Source organism: Panthera leo, chromosome A3 (assembly GCF_018350215.1).
Source record: "Panthera leo isolate Ple1 chromosome A3, P.leo_Ple1_pat1.1, whole genome shotgun sequence".
Classification (NCBI taxonomy): Eukaryota; Metazoa; Chordata; class Mammalia; order Carnivora; family Felidae; genus Panthera; species Panthera leo.
The window spans coordinates 61,114,785-61,135,038 of NC_056681.1; the positions used below are offsets into that span (position 1 = coordinate 61,114,785).

At 38.1% G+C, this 20,254-nt stretch overlaps 1 protein-coding gene across 4 annotated transcripts in view; it reads left to right on the forward strand.

Annotated features, from left to right (window-relative positions):
* The window catches only part of MGAT4A (alpha-1,3-mannosyl-glycoprotein 4-beta-N-acetylglucosaminyltransferase A), a 115,413-nt gene that overhangs the window by 45,515 nt on the left and 49,644 nt on the right, over window positions 1-20,254 (forward strand). The gene's annotated exons all lie outside the window — the stretch shown is intronic.

Consider the following 20,254-nt stretch of genomic DNA (forward strand, 5'->3'; position numbering starts at 1 on the left):
AGGGCTCAAGTTTACCTGATGCAGGGCTGGAACTCACCAACCATGATGTCGTGATCTACACCAAAGTCAAATGCTTAACCAACTGAGCCACCCAGGCGCCCCTGCTTTTTTTCTAATATATGAAAAGGTAGTTACTGCATATTTTATTCCTTTTGTTAGAACCACCAGAGCTTCTTGAATTTTCCTTGTGGGCCCTCTTTACCATTTTTTTATGATTTTTATTCTTTTCTTTTGATCTTGTTTATCTTTTCTCTGGAGATTTTAAAATGTAGAGACCAAAATATCATTTTGCTCCCCTAATAAGTCTTTGACAAATGACAAAACCATTACCTAATAGATACACAAAGATATCTTTGTGATAATGTTTTTGAAAAGTTGATTTAATCTGCTTTTGATTCAATAGGATTCTTAGGTATTTTACTTTTGTGTGTTGCATTTACCATATTATTAGCATAAGCTTTTATATTTGTCTTTTTTTAGTTCTGCTATCTTTCTACTTTATGAATCATTTAAAATCTTCCTAAGGAAGTGATAATTCTTAAAATATTAGGTTAAAACTAAATCATTTTTCCATTTCTTTATTGATTCACTAAATATTTATCCAGCAGGTACTGGATGTGCAAAGACTAACAAGATGTGTAGTGTACTCTAAATTATTTTCCTTAGAACATTGATCATTAATTATTTCTGAAATTGATATTTTGTCTCTCCCTTGAACAATCACTATTTGGGTCAGATGTCTCAGCCATTCAGTACATTTGTTGGTTTAGAGGATACCTTCATTAATAAGAATATCAAATGAAAAGAAAGTGCGAGTATTTTTAAAGTTATTTAAGACTTTAGAACCTCTAATAGGTTCAAGGAGGGGCTCCTGGGTGGCTCAGTTGGTTAAACGCCTGACTTCCACTCAGGTCATGATCTTGAGACTACTCGTGAGTTCAAGCCCCTCATTGGGCTCTGTGCTGACAGCTCACAGCCTGGAGCCGGCTTCACATTCTGTGTCTCCCTCTCTCCTTGCTCCTCCCCTGCCGTCTGTCTCTCTCTCTCTCTCTCTCTCTCTCTCTCTCTCTCAAAAATAAATAAACAGGGTGGAGGGGCAGCCTGCCCAGCAAGGCAGAGCCCCTGAGTTTGGCTTACAAAATCGGAGGGGCCGGACTGTGTGAGTTCTGATAGCCAGCGGGACTTAACTTCTGGAATGTTAAAAGTCAGCAGCTCTGCTTGGAGAGCAGGAGGGCGGGAGGACACCGGGAGGGAGAGGTGTTGAGCCCTGGAAGACAGAGCTCAGCTTGGTGGGGAACAAAGGTGCTGGCCAGTGCCATCTCCCTCTCCCATCCCCCAGCCAAAATCCCAAAGGGAACAAGTTCCCGTCACCGAACTTGCTTGCACCGTGCAAACACCCAACGCTGTGCTTCTGTGGATCCATCCCTCTGACAGTTCTGCTTCCCTCCTGGTGCTGCAGGTCCCCTCCCACAGGGGACCACCGATGGCAAAGCGAGCTAAGCCTGCCCCTCCCACCCCTGTGCACCTGCGGATCCACCCCGGCTAATAGGCCAGATCCCATCAAAGCAGCACAACAAGCCTGGCAGTGTGCAGGTAGCCCAGACAGGGGCCACACCATATCAGAGTGAGTCCTACCCCTGGGAGAGGGGAAGATAAGGTACACACCAGTCTGACTGTGGCCCCAGTGGTGGGCTGGGGGCAGATATTAGGTCTGACTGCAGCCCCGCGCACGAACACAAGTTACTCCAGACAGCACAGACAGTAACACAAGTTACTCCAGACAGAACTGCGGGGAAGTGTCCCGCAGTTCCGCGCCACTCCAGGGACTATCCAAAATGACGAAACAGAAGAATTCTCCTCAAAAGAAACTCCAGGAAGTAGTGACAGCTAACGAATTGATCAAAAACAATTTAAGCAATATAACAGACCATGAATTTAGAATAATAGTCATAAAATTAATCGCTAGGCTTGAAAAAAGTATAGGGGACAGCAGAGAATCTATTACTACAGAGATCAAGGGACTAAGAAACAGTCATGAGGAGGTAAAAAATGCTCTAAATGAGGTGCAAAATACAATGGAGGTGACAGCAGCTCGGATTGAAGAGGCAGAGGAGAGAATAGGTGAATTAGAAGATAAAATTATGGAAAAAGAGGAAGCTGAGAAAAAGAGAGATAAAAAATCCAGGAGTATGAGGGGAGAATTAGAGAACTAAGTGATGCAATCAAGTACAACAATATCCGTATAATAGGGATACCAGAAGAGGAAGAGAGAGAGAAAGGGGCTGAAGGTGTACTTGAACAAATCATAGTTGAGAACTTCCCTGATCTGGGGAAGGAAACAGGCATTGAAATCCAAGAGGCACAGAGAACTCCCTTCAGACGTAACTTGAATCGATCTTCTGCATGACATATCATAGTGAAACTGGCAAAATACAAGGATAAACAGAAAATTCTGAAAGCAGCTAGAGATAAACACGCTCTAACATATAAAGGGAGACTGATAAGACTAGTGACAGATCTATCTTCTGAAACTTGGCAGACCAGAAAGGAATGGCAGGAAATCTTCAATGTGATGAACAGAAAAAAATATGCAGCCAAGAATCCTTTATCCAGCAAGTCTGTCATTCAGAATAGAAGGAGAGATGAAGGTCTTCCCAAACAAACAAAAGCTGAAGGAATTCATCACCACTAAACCAGCCCTACAAGAGATCCTAAGGGGGATTCTGTTGCAAGGACCACAAAGTACCAGAGACATCACTGCAAGCATGAAACCTACAGACATCACAATGACTCTAAACCCATATCTTTCAATAATAACACTGAATGTAAATGGACTAAATGTTTCAACCAAAAGACATAGGGTATCAGAATGGATAAAAAAACAAGACCCATCTATTTGCTGTCTACAAGAGACTCATTTTAGACCTGAGGACACCTTCAGATTGAAAGTCAGGGGAGGGAGAACTATCTATCATGCTACTGGAAGTCAAAAGAAAGCTGGAGTAGCCATACTTATATCAGACAAACTAGACTTTAAATTAAAGGCTGTAACAAGAGATGAAGAAGGGCATTATATAATAATTATAGGGTCTATCCATCAGGAAGAGCTAACAATTGTAAATGTCTATGCGCCAAATACAGGAGCCCCCAAATATATAAAACAATTAATCACAAACATAAGCAACCTTATTGATAAGAATGTGGTGATTGCAGGGGACTTTAATACTCCACTTAAACAATAGATATATCATCTAGACACAGGATCAATAAAGAAACAAGGGCCCTGAATGATACATTGGACCAGATGGACTTGACAGATATATTTAGAACTCTGCATCCCAAAGCAACAGAATATACTTTCTTCTCGAGTGCACATGGAACATTCTCCAAGATAGATCACATACTGGGTCACAAAAATAAATAAAGTTTAAAAAAAAAAGAACCTCTGATAAGTTCTCCTGCAGTAGCTCGTTGTTATTTTGTGAATATAACATTCTCTCTTATCCTTTTTGAAGATGGTTCCATCCCATTTGTTTATGACTTTATCATAACATATATAAATATAATGAAATCTTGGTCAACCAGCTCCACTAGTTAACATTCTTACTAAGCTAGCACTATTTTTGAGAGGAAGAAAACACAGAAAACTTGAAAAAAAAGAAAACCCTCAGATTTACATTAAAAATCTTCCTTCCTAAATCCTTAAGCATTGGTTCTTAACTTTTTTAGAGTCACAGAACCCTTTGGATATTGTAGGAAAGCTATAAACCTTCTACTTAGAAAAATGCACATAAGAAAAGTAATTTTGGATGTAATTTCTGGGATTTTGTAGAACTCCCAAAACTTTTTTAGGGACTTTATATTAAGAACTTCTGTTTTTTTAGATCAAAGAAAAACTGCTTCTTGCTACAAATTCTGTTCTTCAGTGGTCAGGCTGATTAATGAACAGCACTCAGACCAGCTAAGTCTTCCTAAGTGCTCCAGGGAGAAGAGTGCTCCAGGAAAGCTACTGACTGTCTAAAGAGGGGCTGGAATTCCTAGTGAAGAACAAAAAAACTGCCACCCCACCCTACCCAAACCACATCTAGATCCTCCCACAAAATTTGCAGAGGAGGCTGCAATAAGTAGATACAGTGTGTGCAGATAGGTAAAAGGGCATATTGTACAACTAGCGTTACAAAATATTTAAGGAAACCCACATCGTGAATGACTTAATACTCAAAGGAAATTGAATTTGCAGAACAAGCACAATATAATTTAGAAATTAAACATAATATATATTAGAAGGATGAGAGGCTAGTTCATAACTGACTGTTGTAAAAGGATCAATTGGAAATCTCTGTGTTCTGATTTCATTGATTATATGTAAAATTTACATATAAATGGACTGGTAAGCAGAGTAGATACAGCTGAAGATCAGATTAGCAGTCTGAAAGTTGAATAATTCTAGTTCTGGAATGCTGCATAAAGGGCACAAAGAATTGGGGTATACAAAAGTTCTAATAATCCATCTAATAGAAATTTCAGAAGTAGAGAACAAAGGGACTGAAGAGAGGAAATAAGCAAATATGTAATAGAAGAAAATTTCTTTGAGTTGAAGAAACTCCCTGCTCTTCAGATTTAGGGCCCATTTAGTGCCAAGCAAGATGGCTGAGAAAAGACCCTCCATAGGTTACCTACCAAAATGGCATTACTGATGGGTAGAGGACAGCGGGTTAAAAAATCCATGAGTACTTGCTATGTGCCAGGTACTTTGCCAGGTACTTAGGTACACAAAATTAGATGGAGTTCCTAGTGTTGTGGAGCTTCAATCTAAATAAGGGAGAATGCATGAGTCAAATAATCAATTATGTAAATAATTATACAGTTACAACTTTGGTGATTTAAAGGATACCTTGATAATGTATAAAAGGGGGATTTGCCTCAATTAAGGATTTCAGGGGAGTCTTAAAAATGCATTTGACCTGAAATCAGTGAAATATGTCATTCAGTGGTGAAGGTGGGTTTCTTAGTTGCTTAATTCTGCTGTAAAAATTTCCACAAACCCAGTGACTTAAAACAACATAAGTTTATTATCTTATAGTTTTGGTGGCCAGAAGTCCTAAAATCGGTGTGTTGACTAGGGTGTGTTCCTTCTGTTGCTTTAAGGGACAGTCCACCTCCTTTCCTTTTCCAGCTTCTAGAGGCTGACTACCTACCTTCATTAGTGCCCCTTGCTTTATCTGCAGATCTCTCTGTGACCCTGACCTTTTACTTACATTGTCACATCTCCTTCTCTCACAAACTCTCCTACCTTTCTCTCATAAGGACTCTTGTGAAGTCATTAGGTTCACCTGGGTAATCCAGGATAATCTTCCAATCTCAAAATCCTTAATCACATCCACAAAGTCCCTTTTGGCATGTTAGGTAATATATTCACAAATTCTAGGAATTAGGACATGGACATGGTGGGGGGCATTATTATGGCTGCCACATGGGAGAAAAAAGTATTCCAGAAAAGGAGAAGAGCATCACAAAAGCCCTGTGATGGAAAGGAGCATGTGTGGAATGTTCTAGAAAATGAAAGGAGGTCGCTATAAATGAAGTGTAGAGTGAGGGAGAAACATGGAATAAGATGAGACTAGAGATAAATTGGAGTCAGACAGTGCAGGAACCTGCAGACCTTTTATTGGTTTTGGACTTTTATCCTACCCAAGAGCAGAAAGAACCCCCCTGCACCTCAGTGGCTCAGTTGGTTAAGCATCCAACTCTTGATTTTGGTTCAGGTCATGATCTCACCATTAGTGAATTTGAGTCCCACAGTGGGCTCTGTGCTGACAGTGTGGATGGAGCCTGCTTGGGATTCTCTTTCCTTCTTTCTCTGTTCCTTTCCTGTTTGTGTTCTCATTCTCTCTCTCAAAATAAATAAACTTAAAAAAGTTAAGAAGCCCCTGAAGGGTCTTAAGCAGGACTTACTTAGGATAACTTTATAAGATTTAAATTTTGCAGGAGCACCTAGGTGGCCAGTCATTTGAGTGTCGGTTTCTTAATTTTGGCTCAGGTCATGATCCCAGGGTCGTGGGATTGAGCCCCTTGCCAGGCTTCACACTGAGTGTGGAGCCTGCTTGGGATCTCCCTCCCCCCCCCAAACTTCTCTCTCCCTCCCCCCTCCCCCCTCCCCCACTCACACGTATGTGTGTGTGCACACATGTCTCTCTCAAATTAAAAAAAAAAAGATTTAAATTTTTAAGAGACCACATTTGCTGCAGTGGGAAGAGTGACTGAATTTGTGGGAAGGAGAGTAGATTTGAAAGGCCCCAATAAGAGGCTACTGTACTGATCCCCTTGAAAAAGGATAGGCGTGGACTACATAATAGTGATAATAGTGGAGATGGAAACAAGAAGATGGATGTAGGAGTTGTTTGAAATGTATGGGGACATATAATGGGAGCACATAATGATGGACAGAGGTAAAGGATGTGGTGAAGGATGAAGTCTTAGGTTTCTAGATCATGTAACTGGGTGGATGGTGGCCACTCTTCACTGAGATAGGGGACAAAAGAAAATATTTTGCAGCATTGGTTTTTGAGATCATAACTTGAATCTGGATATGTTAAGGCAGGCGGTGATTGTGGAGGGTAGTCAGTTGGATATTTAGATCAGGGACTCAAGATCTGAGTTAGATTTAATTTTATGGCTCATCATTTGCGAATAACTGAAGATACAGGGATGGATAGGGCCTAAGCCTGAGCCTTGAAGGTTTTTCAGAGTTAATTTTCAGGAAAGAGGAAGATAAGGCCAAGGAAGATGAAGAAGGTACAACTAGGCAGTAGAGATAAAGTATATTGTCACGGAATATAGGGAAAGGAATGAGAAATAAATGACTAAAATAAAAACCTAAGGACACATGATAGGCTAAAAATACTTGACTAACAACCAATATTTTAAAAAGAGAATAATTTAGTTATAATAGAAGGTAGAGTAGTGATTGAAGATGGAGGATCCAAAATTAAGATTGTTCCTAAATTTTTCTTGATTTTAAAGATTTTTTTTAAGTGTATTTATTTATTTTGGGGGTGGGACAGGAGCAGAGAGAGAGGGTGAGAATCCCAAGCAGGCTCCACACTGTCAGTTCATAGCTCAGTGTGGGGCTCTATCTCATGAACGTGAGATCATGACCCGAGCCGAGATCGGATTCTTAACCAACTGAGCCACCCAGGCACCCCAGAATTTTTCTTGATTTTAAAGGAAGTACTAGAATTTGAAAACTTATCAGGAAGGTTGAAGAAAACAAAAATAACAACAGTTGATAGCTCTGTCCTATTTTACAACTGTATTTTAGATTGTCTAGTGCATAATAGATGTATCACAGATGCTGCACAATTGAATAGGAAATATTGGACAGTTAATAAGTGGAACAAAGCACTGAGTTCAACCTTTTGGCTCTATTTCTGTTGGGTTCCTTGGTCCACCTTGCTTCTCCTTTAGGGAGATATAGCCTTTAGGGAGATATCTCCTTTAGGATGATATAGCCATTTTGTTCAGATTGCTGATATATTTATTCTGAACTCTCCTGCCTTAGAATACATACATTTTCTAGATTATAAACCATAAAAGTATGTTGTGGACTAGAAGAACAAGTGGACCAGAAAGGGCAATCTTACCTTGGTCCAGAAGGCATGAAAAAAAATTTTTGTGGTAATTTTGTGAATTACCACAAACCTGAATACCTTTAATTCTGTAGGTTTAGCTGGAATTAGTATTTTAATTTTTTTTTTAACTAAAAATTTTTTAAGTTTATTTATTTTAAGAGAGAGAGGGAGAGAATCCCAAGCAGGCTCCATGCTGTCAGCATGGAGACCAATACGGGGCTCGAACTCACTAACTGTAAGATCATGACCCGACCCAAAATCAAGAGTCAGACGCTTAAGTGACTAAACCACCCAGGTGCCCCTAGTATTTTCATTTTTATTGCTTTTGGACATATTGAGTGCCTTGGTTTTAAACTAAAGAATTTACATTTCAGATCTCAGACAGTATATTTGGGGAGAAATGGTTTCTTCTCTACACATGCCTTTTAAACTTAAAACAGAAACAAAACAACTCAAGACCATGATAGGGATAGAGTTTGCATTATTATTTTATATCATTTTTGTTTGCATGCTCTGGGTCAGTATGTATTTTATTTTTCCATAAACAAAGTCTTTGAACTCTGTATCAACTAACATTTCTTTGGAATGCTTCACATGACAGTTGTTACATTTTTAGCCTGTATTCTAAACACTTAAAATATTTTTAATTTAAATTCTGAGGTAAAGTTGACCTTAGAACCATGTGAGGTTAGAGGCACTGACCACCCCCTCATACTGCACAGTCAAAAATGCATGTATAATTTTGACTCCCCCAAAACTTAACTGCTAATGGCCTGTTGACCATTAAGCATTACCAGTAACATAAACTGTTGCTTAACATACCTATTTTTTATTATGTGTATTACATACTGTATTCTTACCATAAAGTAAGCAAGAGAAAAGAAAATGTTAAGAAAATCATAAAGCAGAGAAAATACATTTATAGTGCTGGACTGTATTTATGAGAAAAGTCCACTTATAAGTGCACCTGCACAGTTCAAACCCACATTCAAGAGTCACTGTATATGGGAATCTGCTTCCAGGGTAACTCATCCTGCCTGTAGGAATCTCAGAATAAAACAGAAATCTTGATTTAGAACACTTTTCTCCTCAGTTGTGGTGTTCTCATCCATTTAATCAGGTCACAGTTATTCCTCTTTCTTATTTTCTCTAGTCTTAAGCCCTATTGGTAACTGTCTCCAAAATATATCCCAAATTCATCCACTCATCCCCTTTTCCAGACCCTATTTCAGACCATCTAACTTCTTTTTTTAAGAAGTTTTTTGGGGGCACTTGGGTGGCTCAGTCGATAAGTGCCCGACTTTGGCTCAGGTCATGATCTCACATTTTGTGAGTTTGAGCCCCGCATTGGGCTCTGTACTGATAGCTCAGAGATTGGTGCCTGCTTCAGATTCTGTTTCCCTCTCTCTCCCCTCCCCTGCTTGCACGTTCTCTCTCTCTCTCAAAAATAAACATTTTAAAAATAATAAAAATAAAATACTTAAAAGTTTATTTATTTATTTATTTTGAGGAAGAGAGAGTGTGTATGCAGTGAGCTGGGGAGAGGCAGAGAGAGGGAGAAAGAGTATTAAGCAGGCTCTTCACTGACAGGTGCAGAGTCAGACACAGGGCTAGATCTCACGAACTGTGAGATGATGACCTGAGCCAAAATCAAGAGTTGAATGCTTAACCGACTGAGCCACCCTTGTTCCCTGCAGACCACCTAACTGCTGACTGATCTCCCCAAAATGCTTTTACTCTGAATGCTTTTGTATCTGTTTGCCACAAAATTTGGTAGTCTTTTAAAATTAAAAATTGGAAAATGTCACTCCCCTACTTACAACTTTACCATGGCTCTCTCTTATACTCAGTTAAGACTCTAACTAATTCTCTGAATCTAGGCTCATTCCGCTTTCGATACATTCTGTTCTATTTCTTCACTCTGTTAAGATCATTCTTTCTTTGATGCCTTGCTGTTTTTTCTTCTGGAGTCTTCTTCCTCTGCTCTTTCTCATCATTAGTTATCAGTTATGTTGATATAAGAGAGGCCTTCCATTACCTCACTATAGAGATACCTGTCTCTTCCCCTGTTCCCCACCCACTCTTTTTAATATTGCCATATTTTAATTTGTATGGTACATATCACCCTCTAAGATTATATTATTTATCTTTTCCCCTTTTCTAGAATGTAAATTCCCTGAGGGCAGGGACCTCGTTCACTATTATGCCTATCACCTAGAATAATGTCTTGCATTTGATAGGTGTTCAGTAAGAATGTTTGGAACAAATAGGGCAAATCTCTTTTTTAAATAGTTTTATTTTATTTAATTAATTTAATTTTAAAATTGAAGTATAAATTTCAGGTGTACAGTATAAAGACTTAATAATTCTATACATTACTCAGTACTCATCATAAGTGTACTCTTAATCCTCTTTATCTGTTTTACTCATCCCCTCACCCACCTCCTGTTTGGCAACCACCAGCTTACTCTCTGTATTGAAGAGTCCATTTTTTTGTCTTGTTTTGTTTTGTTTTGTTTTCTTAAATTGCACATGTGAGTGCATATGCTATTTGTCTTTGTCTGACTTATTTCACTTACCATACTTTCTAGGTACATCCATGTAGTTGCAAATGGCAAGATCTTGTTCTTTTTTATGGCTGAGTAATATTCCATTGTATGTATATACTGCATCTTCCTTATCCATTCATTTATGGATGGAAACTTAGATTGCTTCCATATCTTGGCTATTGTAAATAATGCTGCATTAAACGTAAGAGTGCATATATATTTTTGAATTAGTGTTTTCCTTTTCTTTGGGTACCCAGTAGTGGAATTACTGGATCATATGGTAGTTCTATTATTAATTTTTTGAGGAACCTCCATCCTGTTTTCCACAGTGGCTGCACCAGCTTGCATTCCCACAAACAGTGCATGAGTGTTTGTCTTTCTGTACATCCCTGCCAACACTTGCTATTTTTTTGTCTTTTTGATTTTGGCCATTCTAGAAGTATGAGGTAATACCTCGTTGTGGTTTTGATTTGCATTTCTCTGATAATGACGTTGAACATCTTTTTATGTCTCTTGGACATGTATGTCCTCTTTGGAAAAATGTCTTCTTAGGTCCTCTGCCCACTTTTTAATTAGATTATTTGTGGGGTGTTTTGGTGTTCAGTTGTAGGAAGTTCTTTATATATTTTAGATTATGAACCACTTACTGGATATATCATTTGCAAAACTATCTTCTCCCATACACTGCATTGTCTTTTTATTTTGTTGATTGTTTCCTTTGCTGTGCAAAAGCTTTTTATTTTTTGTATAGTCTCAATAGTTTATTTTTGCCTTTGTTTCCCTTGCCTGAGGATACAGACCCATAAAAATGTTAAGACCAGTGTCCAAGAGGTTACTACTGCCTATCTTTTCTTTTAGGAGTTTTATAGTTTCATGTCTCACAGGTCTTTAATCCATTTTGAATTCATTTTTGTGTATGGTATAAGAAAGTGGTCCAGTTTCATTCTTTTGCATGTAGCTGTCCAGTTTTCCCAACACTGTTTACTGAAGAGACTCTCTCTCTCATTGCATATTCTGTTTTTTTTTAATTAAAAAAACTTATTTTAATTTTAGAAAGAGAGAGAGAGAGCAAGAGCATAGGAGAGGCACGGGGGGGAGAGAGAGAAAAAATCTTAAACAGTCCTCGCTCAGTAGTGGGCCCTACAGTGGGCTTGGATCCCACGATCGTGGGATCATGACCTGAGCTGAAATTAAGAGTTGGATGCTTAACTGACTGAGCCAGCCAGGTGCCATTCCTATTGTATATTGCCTCGTTTGTCATAGATTAATTGACCATATAAGTGTGGGTTTATTTCTAGGTTCTCTATTCTGTTCCATTGGTCTTTGTGTCAGTTTTTGTGCCAGTACCCACACTATTTTGATAAGGATAGCTTTGAGTATATCTTGAAATGTGGGATTGCGATACCTCCAGTTTTGTTCATTCTCAGGGTTGTTTTGCCTATTTAGGGTCTTTTGTAGTTCCATACAAATTTTAGAATTCTTTGTTTTAGTTCTGTGAAAAATGCTGTTGTTAGTTTGATACAAATTGCATTGACTCTGTAGATTGCTTTGTGTAGTATAAACATTTTAGCAGTGTGGATTCTTGTAATCCATGAGCATGGAATATGTTTCCATTTTTGTCATCTTCAGTTCTTCCTTTCATAATTGGTTTTTAGTTTTCAGAGTAGTCTTTCACCTCCTTGTTAAGTGTATTCCTCAGTATTTTACTCTTTTTGGTGCAATTGTAAATGGGATTTTCTTAATTTCTCTTTTTTAAATTTCATTTTTTTAATTAATTAACTAATTTTAGAGAGAGCATTCACGAGCAGAGGACAGTGACAGAGGGAGAGAGAGGGACAGAGAGAATCTCAAGCAGACTCCACGCTCAGCATAGAGCCTGACATGGGGCTCGATCCTACAACCTTGGGATCGTTACCTGAGCCAAAATTAAGATTCAGACACTCAACTGACTGACCCACCCAGGCACACCCTGATTTCTTTTTCTGCTGTTAGTATATAGAAATACAACTGATTTCCTTATATTTTGTATACTGTGACTTTACCAAATTGGTAAATTTGGTAATTCTAGTAGTTTTTTGGTTGAGTCTAGCTTTCTATGTATAGTATGTCATCTGCACATAGTAAAAGTTTTCCTTCTTCCTTACCAATTTGGATGCCTTTTATTTCTTATTCTTATTTGATTGCTGCAGCTAAGACTTCCAATACTGGGTTGAATAACAGTGGTGAGAGTGGACATCCTTGTCTTGTTCCTGATTTTAGAGAGTATCTTTCAATGTTTCACCATTGGGTGTGATGCTAACTGTGGATTTTTCATATATGGTGTTTATTATGTTGTGATATGTTCCATCTAAACCTGCTTTGTTGAGATTTTTTTTTTTTAATGTTTATTTTTGAGAGAGAGAGTATGAGCAGGGGAGGGGCAGAGAGTGAGGGAGACACAGAACTCAAAGTGGGCTTCTGGCTCTGTGCTGATAGCACAGAGCCAGACACGGGGCTCAAACTCATGCACCACGAGATCATGACCTGAGACAAAGTTGGGTGCTTAACAACCGAGTCACCCAGGATCCCCGTTGTTGAGTTTTTATCATAACAGATACTGGATTTTGTCAAATGCTTTTTTTTCATCTATTGAGATATGGTTTTTAATCTTTTGTTAATATGATCTATCATGTTGATAGGTTTATGAATATTTTGAACCACCTTTGCATCCCTGGGATAAATTCCCCATGATTGTGGTGAATGATTTTTTTATTTATTGTTAGATTCAGTTTGCTAATATTTTGTTGAGGAGGTTTTCATCTATGTTCATTAGAGATACTGGGTTTTAGTTTTCTTTTTTTGTAGTGTCTTTATCTGGTTTTGGTATGACAGTAATGCTGGACTCATAGTAGAATGAATTTGGAAGCTTTCCTTCCTCTTCTATTTTTTTTGGATAAATTGAGAAGAATAGGTATTAACTTTTCTTTAAATATTTGGTAGAATTCACCTGGAAACCCATCTGGTCCTGGACTTATGTTTTGGGGGAGGTTTTTTTTTTTTTATTACTGATTCAGTTTTACTGCCAGTAATCAGTATGTTCAAATTTTCTTTCTTCCTGATTCAGTTTTGGAAGGAATTTATCCATTTCTCCTAGCTTGTCCAATTTGTTGGCATATAATTTTTCATAATACTCTTATAAACCTTTTTATTTCTGTGATGTTGTTATTTCTCCTTCTTTGTTTTAATTTTAATTTATTGGAGTCTAATTTTATTTATTGGAGTCTCTCTCTTTCTCTTGATGAGTCTGACTAAAGGTATATTAATTTTCTTGATCTTTTGCAAGAACCAGCTCCTGGTTTGATTGATCTGTCCTATTGTTTTTAAAGTCTCTGAGTTATTTCTGGTCTAATCTTTATTATTTCCTTTATACTACTGGCATTGGACCTTGTTTGTTCTTTTTCTAGCTCCTTTGAGTGTTAGGTTAGTTTGTTTACTTGAGATTTTTCTTGTTTCTTGAGGTAGCCTTGTGTTGCTATAAGCTTTTCTTTTGGAGCAGCTTTTGCTGTTTCCCAAAGATTTTGGACTGTTGTGTTTTCATTTTCATGTTCTCCATGTATTTTTTTTTTATTTCCTCTTTAATTTTTTGGTTGAATCATTCATTGTTCAGTAGCTTGTTATTTATCCTCAATGTATTTGTGTTCTTTACAGATTTTTTTCTTGTAATTGATTTCTAGTTTCATACTATTGTGGTTAGAAAAGATGGGTGACATGATTTCAGTCTTTTTGAATTTATTGAGACATGTTTTATGGTCTAAACATATGGTATATTATGGAGAATGTTCCATATCCCCTTGAAAAGAATGTGTAGTCTTCTGTTTTTGGATTGAATGTTCTGAATATACCTAATATGTCATTCAAAGCCACTGTTTCTTTGTTGATTTTCTGTCTGGATGATCTATCCGTTACTGTAAATGGGTTGTCCCTTACTATTATTATAGTACTGTCAATTTCTTCCTTTATGTCTGTTAATAGTTATTTTATGTATTTAGGTTCTTCCATGTTGGATGCATAAATATTTTACAATTGTTATATCCTCCTGTTGGATTGTTCCCTATGTCGTTATGTAGTGTCCTTTGTCTCTTTTTATAGTCTCTGTTTTACAGTCTGTTTTGTCTAATTTAAATATGACTTTCCCAGTTTTGTTTTCACTTCCATTTGTGTAATAAATGTTTTTCCATCCCTTCACTGTCAATCTTCATATGACTTTAAGTCTGAAATGAGTCTCTTACAGGCAGCATATAGATGGGTCTTGCTTTTTTTATCTGTTCAGTCACCTTATGTCTTTTGATTGGAGTATTTAGTCCATTTACATTTAAAGTAGTTATTGATAAGTTTGTACTTACTGCCATTTTGTTACTTGTTTTCTGGTTGTTTTGTAGTTCTGGTTTTTTCTTCTCTAGTTTTTTCCTCTGTGGTTTGATGGATTTCTGTAGTGTTATGCTTGGATTCCTTCTCTCTCTCTCTCTCTCTCTCTCTCTCTCTCTCTCTCTCTCGTGTGTGTGTGTGTGTGTGTGTGTGTGTGTGTGTGTGTGTGTGATAGGTTTTTTATTTGTTACCATTAGGTTCATTTAGAACATCTCATGTGGATGTCAGTCTATAGTAAATTGATGGTTAAGTTTTTGGACCCATTTTAAAAGCACTGAATTTTTGCTACCCCATTCTTACATATTATGTATGTGATGTCATACATACTTTTATTCTATTACTCTCTTGACTGATTTTTATAGTTATAATTAATTTTACTGCTTTTGTGCTTTAACCTTCATACTGGTTTTATTAGTGATTATCTACTGCTTTTATTATATTTTTGTATTTACCTGTGAAACTTTTTTCCTTTCATAATTTTCTTACACTTAATGGCCTTTTCTTACTACTCAAAGAATTACCTTTAACATTTTTTTTGTAAGGCAGGTTTAGTGGTGATGAACTCCTTTAACTTTTGTTTATCTGGGAAACTCATTATCTCTTTTTCTGTTCTGAATGATTGCCTTGCTGAGTAGAGATTTCTTGATTACATATTTTATCCTTTCAGGATTTTGAATATATCATGCCACTCCCTTCTGCCTTGAGGAGTTTGTTTTAAAATCAGCTGATAGACTTATATGGTTTCCCTTATATAGAATGGTTTTCTCTTGCTGCTATTAAAATTCTCCCTTTATCACTCCTTTTTGTCATTTTAATTATTATGTGTCTTGGTGTGGAACTCCTTGTGTAAATTTTGTTGGGGGCTCTCTGTGCCTCCTGGGTCTGGATGTCTGATTCCTTCCCTAGATTAGGGACATTTTGAGTGATTATTTCTTCAAATAACTTTTCTTCACCTTCCCTCTCCTTCTGGGATCCCTGTAATGTGAATGTTACTACACTTGATGATATCGTTGAGTTCTCTGAACCTATTCTCATTTTTTATTTTTCTTATTTTCTTTTTCATGTTCAGCTTGGATGTTTTCCATTACTCTCTCTTCCAGATCACTGCTTGGTTTTACCTTCTTAATTCTGCTACTGATTTACTCTAGTGTATTTTGTATTTCAGATATTGAATTTTTTAATCTCTGACTGGTTCTTTTTTATATTTTCTGTAACTTTGTTGAGGGTCTTACTGAGATCCTCCATTCTTTTCTCAAGTTCAATGAGTATCTTTATGACCATTAATTTGAATTCTTTATCAGGCATTTGCCTGTCTCCATTTCAATTAGCTCTCTTGCTGTGATTTTGTCCTATTCTTTCATTTGGGCCATATTGTTCTGTCTCTTCATTTTGTCTAACTCTGTGTTTGTTTCTGCATATTAGAGAAGTCAGCTATATCTTCCTGCTCTTGCAAGTAGTAGCCTTATGAAGAGGAGGTCCTCTGGTGCCTTGGAGCACAATAACCTCTGTTTGCCGGAACCAGGCACTTCAGGGGTATCTCCCATGTGGCTGTGTAGGCCCTACTGTGTGACTGAGCTGCATTTGCCTTCAGTCCATTTGACTGCAAAGGCCCACTTTACCTATTTGGGGCACATTGGACAGGATTTAGTGTCTGTGCTCTTAGTGGGCTTTTGTAGTAGGTCAGCAGTCAGACCAGGTGCCTGCCATTAAGTCCATGTGGTGGGACTACAGTCGCAGTGAACCGCAGGGCACTATCTCTGTACTGTCAGCTATAAGGTTTGGCTGCTGGGACCGTGAGCACACTAGTTTGTATGGTTATAACCCCCTCTCTCCAGGGCAGGAGTCACTTTGGAGCGGCTCTGGTCCCTGCTAGGGTTGCTTGCATGGTGCACTGGGGCAGAAGTGGAGGGGCCCTTGGGTGGCTCAGTCAATTAAGCATCCGACTTTGGCTCAGGTCATGATCTCGTAGTTTGTGAGTTCGAGCCCTGCATCAGGCTCTGTGCTGACAGCTCAGAGCCTGGAGCCTGCTTCAGATTCTGTGTCTCCTCCTCTCTCTGCCCCTCCCATGTTCATGCTCTGTTTCTGTCTCTCAATAATAAACGTTTAAAAAAAAAAAAAAAGTGGCTTTGGAGGGATGCCTGCTAAGTGGGGTGGGTCGGATGGGGTGCCTCTGAAGGGGTGGGGCACTTGGTGGGTGGGGCAGAGGTGGGGCACTTGGTGCTAGCAAGATAAGTGGGGAGTGTTTGTGCTGGTTCCTGCAAGTGTCTAGATATGTAGGCAGGGAAAATGGGGGAGACAGGGGTAAAAGAATGGCACTTGCTAGCACTTCTGTTCTGGGAGAAGTCTCCTGGAGATTCCTTCCCCTGCAGTGCAAAATCTGAGATACCCTAGGCACTTTTCAAACTGCTGCTTCCTTGCAGTGTCTCTGCAGGGTTGTTATGCTGGCTCTTTAAGCATGGGGACTTAGCTTCCTATTGATCTCCAGCTCTCCTGGAGCTAAACCACCTGGTTTTAAAGAAACTGGAGTTAAGTACCTCTTGATTATAAAAACTCTGGAAGTTAAGCCCCACTGGTTTTCAAAGCCAAATGTTATGGGGACCCGTCTCTCCAGTGTGGGTTCATGCCTGTGGTGCTTGGTATGGGTTCTGCTCCTTTCCCTTCTGTTTGGGGTTAGTCTTACTGGGGTTTGGTTCCTAGGTGCGTTTCCACCCCTCCTATGCTTTTCAATGTGGCATTCTCTGTGATTAACTGGAAAGTCTGTTCTGCCAGTCTTTGAGTCTTTTTCAGAGTTAGTTGCACTGACGTAGCTTTTGTCTCAGTGTGTCCATGAGCTCAGGATCTTCCTACTCTGCCATCTTCCCAGATGGGACTTCCCAGAAGTCCCAATATGACAGATCTCTTGAGCTCCTGGAAGCTCTTCATCTCAAAATGGAAGAGAAGACTGTGGCATAGATTTTTGGGGATATCTTTTAAACCATTTGGATCTTAGTATTCTTTTTTTTTTGAGGGGGGGGTTGGTATTTCTTTTTAAATTTTAATTCCAATATAGTTAATATATAGTGTTAAATTAGTTTCAGGTATACACTATAGTGATTCAACAATTTTATGTATTACTCAGTGCTTATCATGGTAAATGTCCTCTTTATTCCTCACCACCTATTTCATTCATTCTCCCACTCACCTCCCTTCTGGTAACCATCTGTTTTTGGTTTATCTCTTTTTTTGTTTGTTTTATTTCTTAAATTATACCCATGGGTGAAATCATATGGTATTTGTCTTTCTCTTACTGACTTATTTCACTGAACATTATATTCTCTAGGTCCTTCCATGTTGTTGCAAATGGCAAGATTGCGTTCTTTTTAAGGCTGAGTAATAGTCCATTGTATAAATATACACCACATCTTTATCCTTTCATCAATCTATGGACACTGGGATGCTTCTGTTATTTGGCTATTGTAAATAATGCTGCAATAAACATAGGGATGCATATATCTTTTTGAATTAGTGTCTTCATATTCTTTGGGTAAATACCAAATAGTCCAATTACTGGATCATAGGGTAGTTCTATTTTTAATTTTTTGAGGAATCTCCATACTGTTTTCTGCAGCGGCTGTACCAGTTTGCATTTCCATGAACAGTACATGAGGGTTCCTTTTTTCTCCATATCTTCGCTAACACCTGCTATTTCTTTTGTGGTTGATTTTAGCCATTCTAACAGGTATGAGGTGTTATCTCATTGTGGTATTGATTTGCATCTCCCTGATGATGAGTGATGCTGAGCATCTTTTCATGTACCTGTTGGCCACCTGTATGTCTCCTTTGGAGACATTTTTTTCTTTTTTTGAGAGAGAGGGCACAAATGAGCAAAAGGCAGGGAGATGGGGGGAGAGAGAGAGAATCCCATGAAGGGCAGAGAGAGATGGGTGAGGGGAGAGAGAGGAGTGGGGCTCAAACTCACCCAATGTAGGACTTAAACTCACAAACCTTGAGATCATGACCTGAGCTGAAGTCAGATGCTTAACTGACTGAGCCACCCAGGCGCCCTTTGGAGAAATACTTGTTCATATCTTTTGCCCACTTTTTAATTGGATTATTCATTTTTCTGGTGTTTAGTTTATTCTTCATATATTTTGGATACTAACCCTTTATCATACATATTATTTGTAAATTACCTTCTCCCACTCAGTAGGTTGTCTCTTAGTTTTGTTGGTAGTTTTTCCTTTGATGTGCAGAAGCTTTTTATTTTGATGTAGTTAATTTTTGCTTTTGTTTCCCTTGCCTCAGGAGACACATTGCTAGAAAAATGTTGCTCTGGCCAATGTCAGAGAAGTTATTGCCAATGCTCTCTTCTAGGATTTTTATGGTTTCATGTCCACATTTTGGTGTTTAATCCGTTTTGAGTTTATTTTTGTGTATAGTGTAACAAAGTGTTCCAGTTTCATTCTTTTGTATATAGCCAAATTATGGATCTTAGTATTCTTATTTGCAGAATCATGGTGGTAGATTCATTGAGCTATGATCTTCGAGCTTCCTTCTAACTTTAGAATTTCATGACTTCTAAGTATTTTCTAGCATTTCCAATAAATTGTTTCATTATTAAGACTTAAGCATTTTTAATATTTGTAAAATATATCTCTGCTGTTGTATAACAGCATATTAAGGCTTTTTTAAAAATTTATTTTGAGAGAGAGAGAGAGAGCATGCGCGCACAAGTGAGCCTGGGGAGAGGCAGAGAGAGAGAGAGAGAGAGACAGGGAGGGAGAGAATCCCAAGCAGGCTCTGCGCTGCCAGTGCCAAGCCTGATGTGGGGTTTGATGCCATGAACTGCAAGATCATGACCTGAGCCGAAATCAAGACTTGGATGCTTAACCAACTGAACCACCCAGGTGCCCCAAGATACTAAAGCTTTTTCAAAGGTGTTATTTAAAAAAAAAACAAAAAAACAAAAAAAACAAAAAAACCTTTCTGAGAAATACAGTCCTATTGTAACACAATATATGCATTCCTAAAATTTATGCTATGCTGAATTGTGCAATAAAAGAAGAAAAATGAAGTTAATATCATAGTTAGAAACTTTGTCAATTACACATACAGAAAGATAAGAACATAGTAAAAACAGCACAGTTTTACACATGTTAAATGATTAATACAAAAGTACTATAATCAATATAGTACTCTACCTTGAATAATACTTGAGGTTTGCCTGTTAAAATGTACTTCAGAAGGGTTGCAGTTTGGAAGGTTTTGAGAGGTGATGCAATCTGGTGGAAGTTTCAACACCAGCTGTGGATAGGTGTGGTTCTTAGCATGCAGTGAACTGAGGCAGCTGGTAGAGGTTGGAGGTATATACCATTCATGTATTTCTACATTGCTTAGTTCAGTTTTTTGAACTCATTTCAAGTGGATGCAGTTTTCTGTTTACCTAGTGAATGCTTGTCCCAGAGGAGAAATTGCATGTAAACAAATGTGAAATCCACATTATGCTCAGATATTTGCCTGATGTATTAGTCACTCAGGAAAAAATTTGCATTGGAAAAACAAGCATTATAGTAAAACTGGATGTAATTTTACACTTAAAAGAAGTTGCACAAATATACACAGTGTTTTCATATACCTCACCTGGTTCCCCTAAATGTTCGAATTATGTAACCATAATATAATGATCAAACC